The following is a 22,063-nucleotide window of genomic DNA, read 5'->3' on the forward strand; positions in this document are numbered from 1 at the left end:
AGAAACCCCAATCCGTAGACCTTCTTGAATAAGATGTATCCAGTGACTCTGCCACTGACACAAAGACAATTTAGGGAACATCAGCAGAGGGGAAAGGGGATGTGTCGAGCACAAATTTTATGACACTGTTAAGGAGCCAGGAGTGTCTCTTGCCCATTTGTCTTTTCCCCGATCAATTTTAAAAGACTCTGCAGTTGGTCGTATCAATCCCACCCTCACACCTGATAGCCTGGTAGAAGTCTGGGCTTTCCAGTTAAAAGCTGGAGCAGGATTTCCTTAGCTGCTGGCTGTGCAGGTCCCGCAGGCGAGGGATGCCCATGTTTCCCCATCCAGAGGCAGTGGATGAGCCCTGTTGGAGCTGTCAGCAGGAGCCCTGAGAAGCTGAGCAAAACTAAATTGTCCGGTGTTCTCCAGGCTGAAATCCTTTTAGCAGAGCAGAGGCTTTTTTCCACTAACTTTTACTAGACTAAGCAAATCAGCAGCATGGTAATTATAATCTACTTGTTTTGAAAACTCTTTATTAATCTCTTACCACTCAGCAAGCATAGGCTTTTGATATGTATATTGAAAATCATAGAAATGTACAATTGTAAAATCATTTAGGTTGGAAAAGACCTTTGAGATCATCAAGCCCAACCACTAACCCAGCACTGCCAAGGCCATCACTAAACCATGTCCCTAAGTGCCACACCTACATGTTTTTTGAATACCTCCAGGGATGGTGACACCACCACCTCCCTGGGCAGCCTGTTCCAGTGCCAGAGCGCCCTTTCAGTGAAGACATTTTTCCTCCTACCCAATCTAACCCTCCCCTGGTGCAACTCGAGGCTGTTTCCCCTTGTCCTGTCGCTCGTTACCTGGGGGAACGGACCGACCCCCCTGCCTACAGCCCCTGCCAGGGAGCTGCAGAGAGCGGTCAGGGCCCCCCTGAGCCTCCTCCTCTCCAGACCAGCCCCCCCGGTCCCCTCAGCCGCCCCCCATCAGCCTCGTGCCCCAGCCCCTTCCCCAGCCCCTGCCCGGCTCTGGACACGCTCCAGCCCCTCCACGTCCCCCTGGCAGTGAGGGGCCCAAAGCTGAACACAGGATTCGAGGGGCGGCTGCACCAGGGCCCAGCACAGGGGGACGGGCACTGCCCTGGCCCTGCTGGCCACACTGTTCCTGACACCAGCCAGGCTGCTGCTGGCCCCCGTGGCCACCCGGGCACACCATTGGCTCCTGTTCAGCCCCCTCGAGTGGATCCCATCTGGACCCACATCCTTGTGCACATCTCTGTGGAGCAGCAGGTCCCTGACCGTTTCCTCCTGGACTGTGGGGACTTCATTCTGCTCCTCATCCCGGTCTTCCAGCTGGGGAGGCTGGGTAGCCTGGGGGTCACTGGTCTTGCTGTTAAAGACTGAGGCAAAGAAAGCATTAAGTACCTCAGCCTTTTCCTCATCCTGCGTGGCAGCGTTCCCCCAGCATGTGGTGAAGGATGCAGGTTATCCTTGGCCCTCCTTTGGTTTCTAATGTGTTTGTAAAAATATGTGTTATTATCTTTTATGGCAGTGTCCAGCCTGAGCTCCAGCTGGGCTCTTGTCCCTCTAATATTTGCCCTGCACAACCTCACAGCATCCTTGTAGTCCTCCAGAGCTGCCTGTCCCTTCTTCCAAAGGTGGTACCATCTCCTTTTTTCCCTGGGTTCCAGCCAAAGCTCTCTGTTCAGCCAGGCCGGCCTTCTGCCCCGCCGGCTTGTCTTTTGGCACATGTGGACAGCCTGATCCTGCACCTCTGAGGCTTCCTTCTTGAGGAATGTCCCACCTGCCCGGTCCCCTTGGCCCTTCAGCACTGTCTCCCAGGGGACTTTGTTGACCAGGCTCTTAAACCGGCCAAAGCTGGCCCTCCGCGAGTCCAAGGCAGCGGTTCTGCTGAGCCCCCTCCTTACTTCTCTGAGAACTGATACCTCTTATCATTTTCTGATCACTATGCCCGAGATGTCCTCTTGCCACCATATCACCCAGTCCTTCCCATTCTGTAAGCAGCTGCCCCAGTGGGGCATCTCCCCGGCTGGCTCCCTGACCCGCTGTGGCAGGAAGGTCTCTGCCACCCACTCCAGGAACCTCCTGGATTGTTTCCTCTCCGCTGTGTTGTATTTCTAACGGACATCCAGTAAGTTAAATACAATAAATACATAAGAAGCATTAGGTGTGTTTGCATGTCTAAAGTACTGCAATTGAGTTTCAAATATTAAAGGAAAATCTATTTTGAAATTTTCTGCCTAGGGATACATGAGTATTTTTTTGGAACAGTTATGTTAAACCAACTTAATTTCAAATATTCATATTTTTGTGAATGTGCAATTCAGCATACATATTTGATTATTGTTGGGAAGGGGTGGTATATTGTGCTGACTGTTAATGTTTGCATTGGTATTACAGCTCCTCAGTAAATCATGACAGGAACACATGCCTAAAAGTTTGAATGCTGCATATTTCCACCTAAGGTTTGCAAATGCAGTCCTATGAAATGTTTTGCTAAGAAATTAATAAGCAATTCTGAATTTGACAGGTTTTTGTGCTGCTCCTACCTATTTTACAAGAAGAAAAAAACTGGATTAAATAACAAAATATTCAGTGCTGATTCCTGCTCAAACCTACATGTCCTTAGATTTCCTCTGGTGTTTAGATTTGAACAACTTATTTTACAAAAGTTCTCAATGTGTCGTAAGTTACTGTTTTTAGCATGTTTACACGACTTCTTCAGAGTCATAAACTGACCATGAATGTATGTAATGTAAAAGAGGTGAAGAAAAGGCCACTATAGATTTCGTAAGACTGTTGTGTGAGGAAAGAAAGCAGTACTGAAGCCTTTATTTCAAGCAGAAACATCAAAGCTTCAAGCCCTGTATAGTGACTTCTGCCAAAGAAGTATGACAATTCCCAAAACAAAATACCGCCCCCAGCCCCCACCCCCTGTACTCTTTGGATGTGAATATCACCTCTGTGATGCATGACGAGTTGTGAAACTCACCAAAACCACCCTCTTCTTATTTCAATGAATGCTTTTTAGCTTTTTATTGTCTATTTTTGTATTTGGAAATTGTTAGTTGTCAGTTCTGTCCTGTTCATACTTCTAGTTTGCTTGCAGGCTTTCACACCTTGAACTGTTCTGCCATCTTAATCTTTAAGATTTTCAGAGTGTGGTTTAAAGACAGTTGTTTAGATTTGATCTTGTCCATGAAAAGTTGCTTCTTGTCTCTAGAATTTCACATAGTATATTTTTGGAAAAGAAGGAACACCAACAATAGCTCCCTTTTAAAACCGCTCCTGTTTGCAAGGTGAAGAACTGGGGGCACCAACACCCATTGTCTTCCCAAGGGGCAGAGTTCTGCCTCAGATAGGAAAAGCTCCTGCAACAATACACACGTGATGGCACTCGGGGGGTGCAAAAGCCAAACAGATCAAACCCAAACTCAAAATGAACAAATGGTCACAAAGCCCCCTCCTCAACTTTCTTATCAGCACGTTGCTTTCTAGGTACTTCATCTTCTGCACTTTGTACAAGAATAACCAAGTCTTGCAGTAGGTTTTTTTTCATATATTAATTTAAACTGCATGTTTAATACATAACTAGTGATAACATATTCTAGGAATATATTGTTATGCTAAAATATGATTGAGAACTGCAGCTTGATGCATAACATCTATTTAAAGTAGCCACGTAATTTATTGGAGCCAAGATTGTACTGAAATAGTTCTGCAGTTTCATTATCACTTCTGTAGGCAGACCTCTGATCTAGATAACCAAGTGAGTGCGATTTTAGAAGAAAATATTCTAAATCCTTTCCTCTTTGCGAATTACAGGGGGATAAAAGGGGAATACTTCCCTTGTGAATCAAAGGACGATATTTATTTCCAAGGCTTGCTTTTTCTTGAAGCTTAAAATAGGACTTTGAGAGTTTTTCACCCTAACAAAATGCTGGCTTTCTAAAAAATGAAAGATTTCTGATCCTATGCATTCTGACAGGTTTTCTTGTAGGGTTATTTTTAGCCAAACTGTGATATTTTTTTTTTTCAGCCCATTCTATAAACGCACACTAGACCTCTTCTGCAAATCTATAGCACAGGTTTAGCAGTTCTGAACAAAGCGCGTGTCTGTAGGCTCTGCATAGTGCTAGTCCTTCACAAATCATACTAATATCTTAAAAGCTGAGTTCCATCTCCAAAATGCCAGATTGTTTTTTTTATAGAGAGACTTTTAAAGCTGATTCAAAGTAGTTATAAATCAAAGCTGCAGCATCAGTTTCCCTCTCAAAGGTGGCTTTGGAAGGCACCTGCTTGCAGCCCTGGCCTTTCAGGCTCCAGAAATGGCAGCAAAGTATGGAGACATGACAATTTATTGTGAGCACCTTGGCTCTGCATCGTAGCAGAAACCCAGTGATGCATGTGAAGCAGGTGGTTCTTCATTTACCTGCAGCTACATTAATCTGTGGACAATTCTTGGCTACCTCTTTTCTGTGACTGTCTGAAGGGCTCTGAATGTGCAGGGAAAGGTGGGCGGTGCGGGGGGTAGTGAGAGCTGCTAGAGGTCTGCTCTGTGAAACAGATCCCTGCAGTGTGGGTTAGATATAAGATCAGATCTTGATGTATCTAGAGCTAGGTTCCTGGGTTTCAGATTACCGCTAAAACTTCTGCAGATTGGTTTGTTTGGTTTGTTTTCTTTCCTGTAGCCCTTCATATGCTGCTAATATCAGAAGCCAGCAAGCTGCTGAGATCTGCAGCGCGATTTTGGCAGATTTCCTTGACAGAGGTTGAAAAAGTTTGAACTCCACTCTTTGGAGTGGAAACTTTTCTTTCTTCCATGGAGAAGGGACAGTTAGCCTTCTATATCTGTAAATGTTTTAGTGAGAAATAGTTGGGGAACTTGCCTAAAGCTCCAACACCATGAGAAAGCTTCAGTGAGCAAAGTTATCTAGTGTGGGGGGGAAGAAAATGGCTCAGACTGTAGCCAAGGATGATTGCGGGTCTAATCCTGGTTCTGACTAAAGACAGAGTTTTTGTCATATTATTATTTTTTCCTCAGTAAATGACCTGATTGCTGATCTGTCTGACGCATTTCATAAATATCTGTTGCATTACGTGATCTGGTGGTTTTGGGGAGAAATATTCTTAAAAGCATTCTCTTTTTTTTTCCTTCTTCTTCTTCAAAAACCTTCTGATTAAAACTCTTCTACATAAAGATGCTTTCCACTACTTTTTACTTTGGGGGAAGAGGAAGGGAATAATTGTTGTGGATTGTATTGAAAGTAGCTGAGAGGGGAAGACAAGCTCACTGAGAGTCTTTGCTTCAGCTCAGCTCTTTAAGACTCTTACCGTGTTATCACCAGGACCGTGGGGCTCTGTCCAGGAAGGTTTTGTGAATCATTGCACCAAACCCCTATGTCTCTGACTTTCAAATAGATATGTGTGGTAGTGTTAGCGTTTTCTACTTTTTTTAGGCCATTTCCTCTTGGTACTGTGGGAACATTTAGCCCATTATTATTATTAAGTCTCCAAGCAATAAGTAACAATTGATCTATGGTGTGCTGTACAGTAAACTTCATATGCATTTTTGCTAACTTCTCCAGTGCTGCTAACTTTGTAGTCTGGGATAAATTCAAAAGCTAGGGAAAGCTGTTCATAACAACTGAGTGGAGCTCTAAATACTATTGTTTGTTTCAATAGTAAGATAGGATCTTTGGAAGGTTCTTAGGAAATTTATCCTGTTGTTCAGAGCTGGTTAAAAAGGAGCTGGAAAGAAGAGGGTAGGGAGCTGCAAAGCCATTTGATTGTGCTATAGGATTTAATAGCTCCCTGGTCTTATTTCAGATGCTTGGAAATCACACTTTGCTTGCTCAGCTAATAGTACACAAAGTGATCATTAATCAAAGTAAATAATGTGGCAGTAGCAGGAAACATAAGGCACTGAATGCAGAGAGAGTTTGCAGTGATTCCAGGGGATTTTGGACGGATGGGTATCATTGTTACAATGTACATAGATAAGGTTTTAGGTTTGTGATTAGTTTTACAGTTCTCCATGCATTACGTGAGCTGTGGTGATGTTATATGAGCCTTTAGCCTCTGGTAAACACTGCTGTTTTTTAAATGCAGCTGTAACTCTCTTTTCTCTTTACTGCAGGCCAAAATAATGCATTCACACAACTACCATTACTCAGCCTCTGGTGGGCTGCAGGGTGTTAAGCTGCTGTGGCTTCAGTGCACGTGTCAGGGGTTCCCAGGAAGAGTCTATATGGCCAAGATGGGGACAGGGAGGCACTAGTCACACAAGATCTCCACTTATCAGTTTCACCAGATCTTCATCAAGTTTTATGCCACACTTACGGAAACATATTAGCAAAGAGTCTAACGAGGTGATCATACATTTACTATTTTGTACATGTTGCATTAATTTTATCTGTTGCCTTTGAAAGGCTGCATCAGAAACAAGCAATTTGAAGCAGAGAATGTGCTAATTAGCAAGCACTATGTCAATACCTGTGCAGGAAGGCAGACAGGCAGGTTGTGTGCAGTAGCAGGGTGGGCAATGCAGTACCAGGCACAGGGGCTGAGGAAGCCCTGCTAAACCAGCAAGAGATGTTCCACGCTTAAGCTGAGAGCATTGGCAACTTAACAAAGAAACCCTGTTTACCTCAATAGTGGTAGTTCTCACTTAACCAGAGAGCTAGGTCTGTGAGCTAGTTGCTTTAGCACTGGAGGAGGATTTTTTATATATGTGTTCTGTGTCAATATTGTTGTCTCTTTTTTTTTTTTTTTTTTTTTTTTTTACAACTTTGGAAAAAAGAATGTTTGAAGTGATGTCATTTTTATTTTTGTCTGGTGATAGAGTTAGTGGGAAATTGCAGCTGCTGGACATTCCTCGCTCAAAGATCTGGTGATTCATAAACCTGGGATACTGGGACATCTTAACTCTCCCACTCCTGAGCTCCAGGGTAGGAAGCAGGTAGTGCAGTCAGACTATCCAGGCTGGCATGAAAGCTAGCTTTGCAGTGAGGAAAGGAAGGCAGTGAATGCTGGGGATGGATGATAGGAAAACTCTGCTTTGTTACATGGTGTGGGAAACTCAATCCCAGGGGAATTTGTGGCATACTTGGATTTAAACCCGGAGTCAGCAAAATCCAAGCTCTTGGAGTCATAAACTCATAAAATAGTTTAGGTTGGACAGGACCTCTGAAAGTCTCTGGTCCAACCCCCTGCTTCAAGCAGGGGAAGATCAGATGAGCTCTCTCAAGGCCTAATCCAGTTGAATTCTGTGTTATGTCCAAGGCTGGAGAGTTTCATCCCCTTTATGTTTTCATATCTATTTTGTATAATTAATATTTCCTTACCTTACCCAGCTATGGAAGTTACTGAATATGATTTTACACCAACATCAAAATATCACAGGTGGGATTTGATTATTAAGTAGCAGCTTAACTGGGAAGCTGCCTAAGTAAGTGTCATTTTACTGCCTTAGGACTAGTTGAGGCAAATTGTACACCTTATGAACTAAGCTGCTGACCTGGTTGAGGCCCATGTGAGGCACAAATTGTTAATTGAATTGTCATGTGTGGACGTGGCTGGAAGAGGCTATGCTGAGGGCTCCCACTGCCGATGGGAGAAAACCAAGGCTAGTGAGGTTGTAGCCCTTGTAGCCCAGAAAGACTTGTATTTCCTTCTTTCCAGCCCTAGCATCAGCTTGCTGCCCCCAGAGAGAAGTTTCATTCTTCATTCCAGACTTTTCACCTTCAATTGTGAAGCTGGTGCCCAAGAGCCAGGTTGGTGTGAGAGAGAAGGGGGCGTTAGGTAAAACACTTTGGCACTAAAAAGGCTATGCATAAGCTAGAGTAAAATGAAAAGCTGGACTTTTGTCCTCTTTTTCGATTCATAGAAGAAATTACTTTGTTAGCATTTTCCCTAGATTATCCTTATGTGTTTTTATAAGCATATGTATATTTGACAGCAATTGGAAGCTTTTTTTCTAGCAGAAAAGCACTTTGAATATTACCCTTATAAAGATGCATCATTGTGTAATTTGTAAGAAATTTGAGCGGCTTGGGAAATGTTCTCTTTGAAGCCTGCGCTACATTTTGTCTGAAGAGGTACAACTTTCTGTAGCTCTGCGTCCTGGCAAGTGTTCAGAACACATTTGTGACATTTTTGCTGCATGGAAATAAAGTAGATTTGACCATATAAAGATAATCTCCCTTGTAGACCTAATAATCAGAAGTCACCTAGTCAGCTGGCACCCAATTTAATGGGGGATGGTGAGCCTGTAACAGCTGGACTCCTGCAACGCATTTCAATTAGGTCATCACCATGGTCATTTCATTATTTATAGATGTATTTGCGGGTTGTGATGTATGGCATCTTGGTTGAGATGAAGCTGTATCCCCTTGCAGTTTGTCCCAACTGTGTAGGACTGAGCAAGTTCTGGCTATCAAGGCTGAGAGCTGTGATCAGGGTTGTCTCCCCACCTCTGAGACTGGCACTGTGTGAGGCCAAGCAGGATGTTTAATTTTTTTTGCTGTGCTTTGTTTCCTTCCCTGTAACTGAGAAATAAATCTCCATTGCTTGCAGAGGATTTTGAGACTGGCTGGTTCAGATCCCTTTGTAGGAAAACCCTTGGAAGGGCTATACAAAAGTTTTAGAAGACTGCAGCTGGTCTTGGGTCCAGAAGGTCTGTTGGCACAGGCCTGATCTCAACAAGGAGGAAAAGTCTGCACAGCAGGAACTGGGTTACAGCTGTGGAAGCTGATAAAGCTTCCCTGGGTAGCGCTGAGGGGTGGATGAAAATGCCGTTGCCCTTTCCTCATATAAACCTGCAGCTGATGCCCTTCTTGAGCCTAACGTGCATTGAAAATTATGGTGATAGTATGGGTGGTCAGCTGAAAAATCATTGCATTTGTGTCTAAGATTTGCTATTACGTGTTTGATGCTGTAACATCTAACACAGCAGCACTGATTGTTAAAAATAGTTTCAGCCTTCAGCACATGCAACTGCAAAAAGGCTGTGCTTTCCCTGGCAGGGACAGCGAAGTGCTAGCAGGCGGCTCCGGGTGCACAGCACTATGCACGTGCAAACGCTCTCGGTCTTACCAAACTGGTACGCTGAATCTCATTCCTTCAGTAGGTGTAGCAAGAAATTTTGGCTTGTCCTATTACATCAATGGAAGTTTAAAAACTGTCTGTGTATGTAGAAGTAATGGCACTATCAAGCAGTAATACACTGGAGAACTTAATGACTGATTTCTAAATACTGGGCCTGAGAAAATGTCAAGATTAAATCACTCATAATGCAGGCTTCCTAGCTGCAACGTACCTGCCTTGGAGCACAGCCCTTCGTTTTGAAAAGCACAAGCAAGTAGATAGCAGGAATGGACTGGTGTTGTCTCTCCAAGTACAGAAAGATCTTGGGATCTGGTGTGGCTGCGAGGAAGTTGCTTTGGTGCCATAGAAATCAATGGCAAAACTTGCACAACTTGAGAGGGAGTCTGAGTGAGAGGCATTTGCCCTCCCCTCCTGTAACTCAAATGTTCTTCGTCTTCTGAGCTGTTGAGTGCAGCTGTGTAACTGACAGTGTGCTGGTAAAAGAAACCGCAGTAGGGCAAATAGTAGTAAGGAGGTAGGAATGGAATGAATTCTGAGATCAAGGGTGGCATTCATGTGCCAGCCTGTCAAATAAGTAGCAGAGACAAAAGCCACTGCAGAACACTAAAGAGCAGATTGTGTGAAGTCATCTGAACTGCTCCGGTGTACATACAGTGCCACGCAAAGCGACTTTGGAAATGATTTAATTTTCCACCATGCACACACAGGGTCCTGAAAATAGTGCAAATACTTGAGCAGATTTGTTTAAAAACCTGAAAAGTTTCCCTTCTGTGAGAGCTGCTTTGGTTGGGTGTGGTTTAAAATAAACCATGTTTCCATGCTTTTTGACTTCCTTTGGGCATTGTGGGAGATTATAAACTACTTTCATATGCAGGGTGAAATTTCAGATGTGGGTGTATGGGGGCCCTCACATACATTTTGCAGCTATTTGCTGTATCACTTCATCTGTATGTGACCCACCTCCATCAGTGGAACTTGACATGTTCTGTGAAGTTCCTGCCGGCTCCAGTTTGCCGAGAGGATCTATTTCTTCATTAAGCTATAAATATGTGGGCGTTGTCACTCAACTTCTTGGCAGTAGCTGCTAATGCTATAAACAGTCTTTGGGGCTTTTTGATCCCAAGCCACTTGGCAACTCTTGCATGTCTGGTGGTGGCTGTGGTTTGAACCAACCAGCCAAACCAAGGAGGCCAGATGGGACACCCTCAGAGATCAGAGCGCCTTGAGCATGAGCCCTGTAGTAGCATCCAAGAGGTGGTTGAAGTCAGAGCTCGTTTAGAGGCTCTGGGACAGCTGAGAATTTCCTGAGATAGGCAAATAGTGAGCTCAGCTGGTTTTGGGGTGCATTGTGAGATACATCCAGTAAGGCATCTGATTCATCTTGCTGGGTAGGATAGGAAAGGCTGGGAAAAGAGAAGAATGGTCAAAGGAGTAAAGCAGAAAGGCTGAAAGGGGAAAATGAGAGGAGAACTTTCTCCCAAAGAGACCAGGTGCCAGAACTATGCAGCTGAAGATGGCCCTTGCTTGCTTGTGAAGTACCACCAGAAACTTCCCAGCTGCGGCTCTGGCAGTGCTGGGCAGCAGGGCGAAATGGGATTATTTGAAGTTGTGTGACTGTGAAGAAACGCTGAGACCCTGCAGAACACGCTGACTCTGGAGTGTCCCTGTGCACAGCTGTCTTTTTAACAAATAAATCCACTGATCCTCTAGGTAACAGTCAGTTGTGGAGCAATACCTGGATACTGGTTAAATGTCACAGCATTTAAAACAAAGTCTTCCACTGCTGCTGTACATCTCCTAACAGTAAAGCCAACTTTTGTAATAATGTCTAGCAGTTAGGGATAAATGCTCTGTAAGCACAGAACAACATGATCACCCCTGCCGTGTGCTTTATACAACCAGATTTGTTCCAGTACCACCTTGCTCTGAGGTATGGGAATCTGAGACTGCGGTTTTTGCTGTGCCTCACCTCACCTGCACACCGGCAGTTTGTGTGTCAGTGACCCGCAGCCAGGACACCTCGATCGCTCTCAAATAAGTGCTGCGTTGGGATCGTTCTCCCCTGAGGCGCCTGTGATCAGGCAAAGAACTTTACTCCTTTGGGAAGTGATCACAGCTATTACCTAGTTATGGAGGTTTGCCCCCAAAGGCAATATTCAAAATTATTTATTGATATCATTCCAACTTCAATAAATAGACAAGGGAACGTTCCTGTGCCTTTCCTCAACAAGTTTTACTCACCTATTACTTCTCATCAACTGCAATATCACATATTTTGTAAACAAGTAATTTACTGCTATCTAGTACTTCTTACGAAGACTTTTTTACTCAGGATACTGTCAGAGATATTTCTTCGATATTAAGTTCAGCGATACTTTGCAAACTAAGTATAATTTTTGTATAACTGAAAAGCTTTCTGGGACTACCAGTGAAAGGTGTAATTTTATATTAAAGACTGAGTTATTGGTAAAAATACAGTGAAACACATCTGAAAGTAATGAGCGATAGCTGCATGCATCCAGCATGGATCCTCTTTTTCTTGTTTGCAGAGGTTTATTTAGTCATGCATTCACAAAACAGCCCAATTATAAAAACAAGCCCTGGTGTAATTTTTTTTTTTTCCCCCTCAGAGTGCTTTAAACTGAGGAATGGCCTGAGTAGCTTTCTTCTGAGTAGAAGTAATTACCCAGGTTTGTATTCGGTGACTTTCCTCTTATTAAGGTTTAGAAACAATACTGTATTTTGAATCCTATTATTCTTCTCATCCCTAGCGTTAAGCACGTTAGTGAGCCAGCCAAGGGGCATAGGGCGAGCACAAAGAGGTTTGCTTTGCTTGAGGAGGACAAACATGATTGATGTTTATCAGTGGTTAATAAATTCTGTGGCTAAAGCCGATCTGCAGCAGCAGCAGCAAAGATTGTTTTATAATGTTATTTCCTCAGTAAATCACATTATAGAATTTCCTTGATTATTCATCTTTCTGGTTTTGAAAATTTCTAATTTATTTTGGAAGCTGGGTGGTAATGAGCTTGCAGGCAGCTTATCATGTAATTTCTAACTGGCAACAGCACTGGTCTGTGATTATATTTTTGCTTCTGATAGCGTTTGTTTGCTTTATGCTCTACCAAGCAATAAGGTAAAATTTACACTTTATGGTAATTGGGAGCCTCGCCTCTGCTCCTTTGGAGGGAAGATGAGTTTAGGGGTATCTGAACAATCATCATGACCCTGAAAACAGGCGAGTCTTGGTCAAACCCTTGTAGTGGGAGATGGCAGTAGGAAGGTGGCTGGGCAGCTGCCAAGCAGAACTATATGATGGTGAATTCTTGTCAGTGGTAAAGGGGTTGTTTTCATCCTGTACAATATTTTCCCACATCAAATGGACTTATAAAGTGAACACCACCTTCACTGCTCCTCTGTGCTGAGGTTCCAGGGCCTGAAGAACTGTATTTGGGCTATGAAGACTTGTCTTCTGGGGTGCAGGGACTTTCCTCTCTTGGGCCAGAGGCTGAGAAATCCAACCCAGCAAGGAAATTGGGGTGGTGGCACTGAGCCTGCAAACTGGGACACAGGAGCTCGTGGTACTGACCGCGGCAATTTCCCAAGAGCAGTGCATCCACTATTGCACTCAGACATGATACAATACGTGTGTTTAGAAATAGGCACTTTTATATGCATCTCCAGTAGCATTCCCAAATGGTCTGTGCTAAATGAAATGTATTGTTCAGTTCATTTTAGCTTGTATCTTAAGAGCAAGGTTCTCAAATATTCATGCATCAAAAACTATGATATTTTTGAAAGCGTTACACTCAATAAACCAAGCAACTAAAACATCGTCTCCCGATATTCTTAGAGCAAGCACATTTAAAATCCAGGTTGTGTTGGGGGCTAACACAGCAGTGAATACCCCGAGAGAGGAAGGAGACTAGACCGTGGTGAGTCAGAGGGGCTGATGCCAACACTCACAGGAGATTTAGTCTTTTCCCTGTGGGGTTCAAACCTTGCTGCTCTGAAAGAATTAGCATGAAGACCACCAACTCAGCATGTGTTATGCAAGATAAAAAGGGACATTCATTATAAATCAGGATGGATACAGAAAAATAGTATTTTGAAATCTTAAGGAAACTCTTACAACAGCTTATACCCATTTGTTTATGAGTTGACAGAGATACAAGGATGGCTAGGCAGCCCATGCAGGTTCTGCTGTTTTAGAGTTGGGGTCAGTCGCTAACTTGGCTTCCTTCTTCCAAAACGTTCTTTACTGTCAACAACAAATAGACATTTTTTTGATGGATGACTTCATACATCTGCCTTTGCTGGTGATGAGAGGCGCATGTCCAGAGCTGTATCATGCTGTATGCCAGAGTAGGTACTAGTTTGCCACAGCTGATGTCTGAAGTGTGAAGACCTCGTACCATGCGGGTGTTGTACTGTTTTTTGAGCCTTAGGTTACAGATGAAGAAAAGTTTGATTTATGTGTTCTGGGTATTTATAGAGATTTATTTACATGAAATTACATTGGATTACTCATAGTAAGCGGGCTATTTTCTTCCTGCCTCATCCTTCAAGGGGTCTGATTTAGCTAGTGAAGGCAAGAGACCTTGGCCTGTGCTGTGGTCAGCAGAGGAGAAGGATCTCCCCTGGGATACAGCATGGCACGGCTGTGCATCTACCTGAAGCCTAATTGCCCTGGTCTGCTCCATTGCTAACAAAGGATCTGAAGGCCATTCTGACTGATCTCTACACCTAGCTACATGGCCATTGGGGTATACGTATATAGATATATGTAGGCGGTTATAGGCTACTGGTTGCTTTAAAGAGGACAACATTGGGAGAGACCACCCCCCTGTGTGGGTCTATCCACAAACGCAGAGGTGCAGGGGCTGTGGTGAGCAGCTGGAGCTGGCCCAGGGATTGTGCCAGGACTACAGCATCTTTTCATCAGGTTTATGGGAATGTATGTAGTATTTTTTCCTCTATTTTCCAGTGTAACAAATAATTTTGAAATAACAACAAAGAGGTCTTTCAGGTATAGAGCGAAGAGGAGATGAAAAAAGGAAGGATAGACTTTTATAGCAATCTTGCACCTCTGTGTAATAAAATATATAATGTTATGAAGTCAGTTCAGCCTCATGAAGTGAATTCAGCCTCATTTTTAGTCCTCTTAAGGTCAGAGGATGATAATGTACAGGCAAACCTATTCTAGACATTTCTTCAGGCATTGCAGTTACTTCATTAGCCTTTATTTCTTCTCACTTCTGCTCTCTGACAGCTTTTCAAGTCTCAGGTTCTTCCTTTTTGAAATGCTTTGATGTGCTCATTTGTCTAACAAACTGTTTAAGGTCTTGATCTTAATTTAACATTTGTAGGTACCCACAGAGGATTTTGTTAATGAAGTCTTTAAAACACTAAATGAAGTTCTAGTTTTCTTCGTGAATAAAGTTTTATCCTTGCCATTATTTTTCCTTTGGAACGATTTTCCTATTTAACATTGAGGAAATTTTTATTCCTACAAAGCAGCAAAGGGCTTTTAGGGCTAGGGATGTAATTAAATGAGGATTTTATATTTCTTTGGGGGGCCTTTTGTTACAAGACTAGGAATACGACATAACTGAAAAGGTCTTTTGAATGAAAGAAGCGTTTGATACCACAGAGCCATGAGAGCAAGTGGTTGCCCAACCTCCGATTAGGAGTGCTCCTTAAATTGATGCATAGTACACTGTTTTCTGGATTGAAGCTGTGGTTTTCCCTGTCTCAGGTTTGGTGTAAGGTAATGAAATTGAACTGAGCGTTGCTCATAAACTATGTTCATTAATTTTGGGGCTACTGACAATAACAAACTGAATTCCTGAGTCTGTAATATGGGACTGATGGGAATAATCCATTGCAATATTCTAGCTTGGTCTGGCATTTTAGATCTGTAACGTGAGGCACGGTGGCTATAAAAGCCTCCTTGAGGCAAAAGGAAGAGATATATAGAAGAGGAAAAGGTTGACATTAAGAGGAAGAAAACGTTTCTAAAAGGCCTGTGAAAATAGGAAACCACATCTGCCTTGTTGTTAAGAGTATCTGGGACTATTATGGGAATGCCGCTGCAGTACTTAGGGACCCATTGCAGCCCAGAGGAGAGACCAAATCCAGAAGAGCACAGATGAGAGAAGCACACCCACACTGTCCTCTTCACCTTCACCGACACTGGCATATGCAAACTTTCAGTGTAGTCTGAAGCTGTTTTGTACTTGAACCACACAAAATATTTCTTTGCTATAGTAATGTTTACACACACACAAAAAATAAAAATTCCTGTAACTCCATTCCTGACATTGTGAATAGGATAAATGTACTACCAGTTTTAAGGTATTTGCCATAACCTTGTTCACAGTAGACTAGTCGAAATGTGATCTCTTTTTGAAAAGCCAAAACAACCATCTTTTTTCAAGGGGAAATTTCAGGGGAAAAAATACTTCTGGAATGTAGAATTTGCTATTGCTTTTCATCTGCTAAGAATGGGCAATATTTTGATAGGTTGTTTTTCTTTTTTTTTCCCCTAAGTGTTTTCCCTCACAAATGAAATAATGTAAATAAATTACTTTATCTAAAATAATATAAAGCCATTCCATTTGTCTAATATATTGATTCTTCTTAATTTTTAAAAGAAAGATATTTTGCCTCTGAAGTTAAGACTCAGCATGCACAGCACCACCACTAAAAGGGAGACCTTTAAATCCTAATGCAGGCTCATTCTTTAGATAGGGTTTAAGTGATCTTTAAATGTGAGAAAGCTACATCAAGAGGTTTGACAAGGTTCATTAAAGTCCAATTAGAAAATTCATTTTAACACTAGGCATCCTGTCCCTTTCATCTCCCAAACAAAAACAATAAAAGTTTCATCACATAGAAGTAAATACATATTTAAAATGTATTATGGAAATAAATAATCTTCATGTTTAATTCACCTCCGTGTACAATAATTGATGTCCATTAGGGATTCTGATCAGGCATTAGGTAGGACCAGCTTCGTCATAAAGCAGTGTAGCGTTGGATGTGTGATTCCCAGTTGTCCATAGTGGGAATTGCAGAGAGTAAATTGAAATAAAAATTATTTTCAGAAGAGTTATGAAAGATCTTTTTAAGGAGTTCATCTGTTTTCTGAGCAGTGCAGTCTTGGCACACACTCAAAAAACCATGAGTCAGCACCTTTACAGTGAGGAATTTTTAATGGTCCTTTTAACTACTTCTGTAAGTTTTATTCATTTTAGGATCATATTATTTTCAGTTGCTGGTTCTGAGCCATGGGGAATAACCTCCTCCCCCTTGCTTCGAATATTATGAAAATTGAAATTTCCACTTGGTTGTTTGATTACAGAATATGAGTTTTGTGCGACTCATATTGATGTGGACATTTATAACATCAGTAAATCCAGATGTAAAATTGAAGCGTTGGGCAGCTCCTACATCCTATGGCTCTTAAGGCTGCTTTTAATTCCTTTTTTGCACCAAGAAACCTCCCAAGCAAGCAGCATTTGTTATGCCACTGTAGATGTCTTGTGGAACATCAAGTGCACCCCAATGCCTGCCCTTTCCCTGGCTCTGTTTCCTCTGCAGGATGGCTTATCTTTGCAACATTGTGCAGCTTTCTGAAATTGTGCAAAACCTTTAAATAAACACCGTGTTCTGGACTGAATGCAGGCATGGGGACTGCGGTGGTGGCGTTTCAAAGTGCTGGACTGAGGCTGTTCAAATAAAATGAATGGCCCATGCTGTGGAGCTGATACTATGTGCCTGCAAAATTTTTCATTAGAAAATGATTGGGAAAGGTAAATTAGTTCTGTGGTGCTTTTTTGTTGTGTTTATCACAATTACATGCAATTCACGTAAAAGGATTTTGGGAATCTTAAAACATAGGAAGCAGAGTTTTATATGAGCAAGTCATATTGGGAAGTAACGGCACATTTCAGGAAACGAGATGCCTGTTATGCTCTCACTCTTAAGTCTTGGCCATAATGAATTTAGGAAAGGTTTTAATTCCCAAACTGGTAATGCTCAAAACTTTGCTGGAGGTTGCAGCTGCTCAGCTCTTAGTCCTGTGGCACAGGTCGTGAGGGACTGCAGTGTTTTGGCTGCCCCCACAAGAAACTTTCCATGAGTTTTAAATATTATCCTTTGGGACTGACCTTGCAGTAACTATTTCCCAGAAGAAACTGAAGTTTTAAGGCTTCCTAGTTTTCAATGATTTACATTGGAACCCTGTATTAAAGGGGAAAACCCTAATGAGATACTTATTTCACAACGGTAATTATAAAAATAATGTTCTAATCTGAAAAAAAGACTAATAAATGGGAAAACCCACAAAGAATCCCTCAACATCAAAAGCCAAGATATTATGTTTTTATTATTTTTTGTAATTGTTTTATAAAAACAATTTTAAGCTGTCATTGTTTGTTATTGCTTAGTGTTCCTAAAGAACTTTCTTTGAGACTATTTTGAAAGACATCTAAATGAATTAAGCTGCACTTTTCCTGTCTTAGGTAGGCTAGGTCTTAAAGCTAACAGTGCAAAGCGTAGCCTCATAGTCTTTAAACATTAAATAAGTGTTTTTTCAAAGGCAGTGCTGTAACAAAGGCCTGTGAGTGTGTCTTCACCCCTCTGTGAGCACTCAACCAGTTATTTTGTTGAGTCTCCCCCAAAAAGACAGGTATAAGCATGGCCTTTTTAGTAGAAATGGATCAGTAACTTTTAGGTGGTGGGAAAAATTAGACTTGTGACTATGAACACTTAGGGTAAGTACACTTCATCAGTCCTAAAGAGTTGTCTTAAATTTGACCCAAATGTTTCCTGCTGATAGAAATGCCGCTTCCTTCGTTTTGCATATATTCAGAAGTGGTACGTTATGTGGTGTCTGCAGCTTGGACAGTGCCTGTCATTCTGGGAAGAAAAAAGCAAGCTGACATGGAATGTGTTCTTGCCAGTGATAGTGTTTGGAGGTTCGGCTCTTTTTGCTGCTGTACTGCTGTGGGCCAGGTTTAAAAGCTGCAGATATCCCAGAGCTGTAGTAAAGGGTTTTCAGTGGCTTGGATGAGGACTGCAAAGATGCATCAGAACAATGTGGGCAATGACTTCTGGGAAGATCATGAAAAAATAAAGTATGGCTAATGGACCTGAGCTCTTCGCTCTTCCCTTTTGGCAGTCGTTCGTGGTAACATAAAGTAAGTATAAAGCCTGGTGCCAGGACAAAACGCTAGTGATTTACGCTTGCTTTAAGAGATCCTAAAGCCAAGAGGGATCTTTAAGGGCTTCCCTGAATTAATTTATGTTTGAATTGAAGCTCGAAGCTTAAGCCAGACCTTGCAGGACTGCAGCTGCCTGCGCTATGGCCATAGCACCAGGGAGCTGGGCTCGCAGACGGTCTTTGCCGCAGGGTTCAGTTGGGCGTGGGGTTGAGCCTGCCCGCAGGTGTGTGGGGTGGTTCGTGTGCTCAGACCTGAGCAGGGGGAGATGCTTTGCTGGATGGGGCCACGAGCAGCTCTCTCCTGGGCTTCCCTGCAAGCCAGAAAGATGGCATCCTGGTGTGTGTGGATGAGCCTTGCTGAACACCTGCACCCTCCTGAGACCAGCATGGGTCACGTTTGTGATGCTGAGCAAAACTACTGTGGTAAAATCACCAGGGCAAGTAGCATGAGGAGAGTTTTCCCACTTTAACAAGTGGGTCAGTGGGATTCAGTGAAGAACAAAGACTGAAGGAGTAGATGTTTGAGCCTGGTGATGAGCTGAGATGTGCCCGACATCCTGCTCAACCCAGGTGCTGCCTCCTATTTTGGATAAGACCCCTTTGCTTCTCTGAATTTGTTGTGTGGGGGTGCTGGACTGTGTTTCTTGCCCCATCTGCTTCAGGGCCATTGAAGATTAAGTTTTTGGATCTGCCTGTGCTCATTCTTGATAGATTCCTTCAGATCAGCTCTGTCTCCAGGGAACATGAAGTGTTGTGGGGGGTTTTTTTGGTTTTGTTTTTTGTTGTTGTTGTTTGGTTGGTTTTGGGGTTTTGTGGGTTTTTTGGTCTTTTTAACTTAGATCTGATATTTCTGTTTGAAATAATCCCCTTCAGAATTAAAATGATATCTCATCATTTCTATATTACAATTTAAACCCACCATAATAGCTTAAATTTACATAAACCCAATATTTAAGCATTTAGACGAGAAAGCTACAATCCAGGAAATTCTCTGGATAAACACATGGAACTGCTTAATTGCAAACAGTTTTAGCTCAGAAAAGCAGCTGTCAACAATCCTTTCTTAGGCAAAGGTGTAGGTGAGGTGAGGTCTTTTCTAGCCCTTTGTATTGTGATCACCAACAACTGCCTCAAGTCACTAATTATGGAGATAATTTTCTTCATATGATGACTGATTTACATGCAAGTCATGTTTGATGTTTTCTTTTGTAGCCAATGCACCTATTAAAATACTTTTTTCCCCTGTATTGTTAATTGAATTCCAGCTTTGAGGCAAAGGCAGTTTGACACAAATTTCAGGTAAAATTCATCATCTAATAAATAAGAAATGTAAAAATCAGGAAAAAGTACAGTTGCTAACCATGGTGTACTATTAATGTAAAAAATTTTGAAGTTACTGTAATGACACAACCAGTGCTAACTGTTACCAGGCAATCAGTCAGACTTTTTCTTTGGGAGAATTTAATAGATAACTGGGATTATACAATAGGGTTAACATCAGTTACTTAAATGAAAATGTTTTGGCTGCAGTCAGTGTCTCCTAGGTTGGACTCAGGTTTATATCATGCTTCTGCTTTGCGTAGTGTTCCTTCTAATGTTTTCTGCTTTTTAAATGCCCAAGTTGAGTTTAGCATGCATTGCTTTGGAGGTGGAGCAGGGAGCTGATGCTGCTCTCATCCTTCCTGACTCCAGAGCAGCATCTCCCCTTCACCCACCCTGATCCCAGGGCTGGGGGTAGTGTGTGGTTCATGGGCTGAGGCGCTGAGCTGAGTATCTGGTCTAGGGGAAGGGAGAAAACAACCCTGGCAATGCACCAATGCAAATAGTTTTGTCACTAGTGGATTTTGTTCTGTCTTTTCAAGGGACAATGTTTTGCTCTGTTACAGAAAAAAAATCCAGACTAAAGCCACTTGGGCCACTTCTCTGCTGGCCACAGGGTACTTGTGCGTCCAGGGCAGAAAGCAGCTCCTGACCTGGTAAGATGTGGGCAGTCCAGCTGATCCTTACTGCTGAAGAAAGGATGTCTTCTGCTCTAAGGCATTGCAGGAAAGGAACGTTGTCTCCTGTTATTTAAGAAATCCATTCCCTTTCTTATGCAAAGCATATAGTAACAGTAGCAGAAAACATCATTAACCTTCCTTTCATTTGGGGAGGAACTGGTTGGTTGCACTGAAACTATTATGAGTGATATATTGGATAACAAACAGGATACTAATTGGAGATAATGTCAGAGAAGTGTCTGAGGGACAGAGCGAAAGGCGATGCTTGCGTCTGTCTCGTTCTCAGTGCAAAGGACTGCAGTAAAAAGGAAAATGACAGAGGGCAAAGCCGAAGCCATGTGTGGCTGTGAGGTTAACACGTACCCTACCTTGGTGCCAGGGAACCTCCCACTTTGCACCCAGTTTAATTCCAGCCAGTGGCCAACTTTCGTGGGATGAAAAAAAAATTCGAGTGTCATGGAGAATGTTATTGCCTACTTTTTCTGACTGTGCAAAAATGTAATTGTTCACTCTTAGCTCTTTTCTAATGTATTTAATTTTCTTTTATAAAAGTGTTCTATAAAATACATGTCTTCAAAATTGCCCATGCTGACTTTTTAATGAGGATACTGAGATGTGTTCGTAGCTTGGGACTTTGGATGTCACTGGTTGAATAGCTATAACAGATTGAAGTTAGGTGGATGGCAGGTTGAAAACACTGTCTTGGTCTGTGCTACTCTGAGTTGCTTACTGTCGCCCAGAGAAAATGCAGTTCTGTGTCGAAATTGTGCCCTTTCTCATCAAGAGATCAAAATGACAGTTAATCTTCTGCCCTTCTATGAATGTGTGTGTGGGAATTGCTCTGTTGTAGAGTGTTGAGTTGGTTTTTGTGATGAGTCGTTTTTTTCTAGATCACCAAGTGTGCTGTTGATTACGAATTAGAGGTTTTAAATCAGGCCTCCGGAGATACATGGCTATCTTCTTACACACCATGAAGCCCTTCAAAGGAAAACTGAAAGGCACTGTCTGTAAAATAATTATGTTCTTTCGCTTTAGTTAGTAACAGTCAGTATTACTGAAATTGGGTTTAAATATTCTTTCATTCTGGTTTTGGAGGTTTTATTTGCTGGTTCCCAGTTCAATCTGGTTTAAGCAAGTCTGGGGTAAGGGACAGGCATAGCCTGTCCCCCGCCTCTGGATGTCTCCTTCAAACCAATGTGCAGAGCCATGCAGAGAAAAAGTTGTCCAGTGCAGTGTCTATACTGTGGTCAAAATGCAACTGCAGTCTACACAGTCGTACTTTCAAAGATTAGAACAGATGGAAGAAATACTTTAATTGTTTGTGGACTAAGAGAGAAAAAGGCTGGCAGTTGAATCTGAGATTTATGACCTTTGCAGTTCATTCTTTTTCTACTTCTTTCCAAGACCTGTAACCACTGTTTTGTCCCCATTTCTGTCCAACAGTTAATTACATTAGTTCACTGACAAAGTATTAAACAACTCCAGTCTACTTTAATAGCTACTTTTCTAATTAAGTATCTGTAATGGTTTTGTTCTCAGTCCTGGACTTTAGGCATCTAATTTGTTGCTACCCAGTATCTTGCAACTTTTCTGTATTTTTTTTCCTTCTCAGTCATGTTTGTGATGGGAGGCCTTTTCTGCGGCATTTGCAGTAGGATCGGAAATGCCGAGTATAAGGCTCTTCCTTCCTGCGGTTCCTTGGCAGGCGTTTG

The 22,063-nt window shown here is 42.4% G+C and overlaps 1 protein-coding gene across 3 annotated transcripts in view; it reads left to right on the forward strand.

Moving 5' to 3' along the window:
* The first annotated feature begins 18,061 nt into the window (after positions 1–18,061).
* Positions 18,062–22,063, forward strand: part of HTR2C (5-hydroxytryptamine receptor 2C) — a 119,165-nt gene continuing 115,163 nt past the window's right edge. For all 3 annotated transcript variants that reach the window (XR_005830962.1, XR_005830961.1, XM_040614461.1), the window contains exon 1: positions 18,062–18,328. The gene's annotated coding sequence lies outside the window, so the exon portion shown is untranslated. The remainder of the gene's footprint in view (positions 18,329–22,063) is intronic.

This window comes from Falco naumanni, chromosome 14 (assembly GCF_017639655.2).
Source record: "Falco naumanni isolate bFalNau1 chromosome 14, bFalNau1.pat, whole genome shotgun sequence".
Lineage (NCBI taxonomy): Eukaryota > Metazoa > Chordata > Aves > Falconiformes > Falconidae > Falco > Falco naumanni.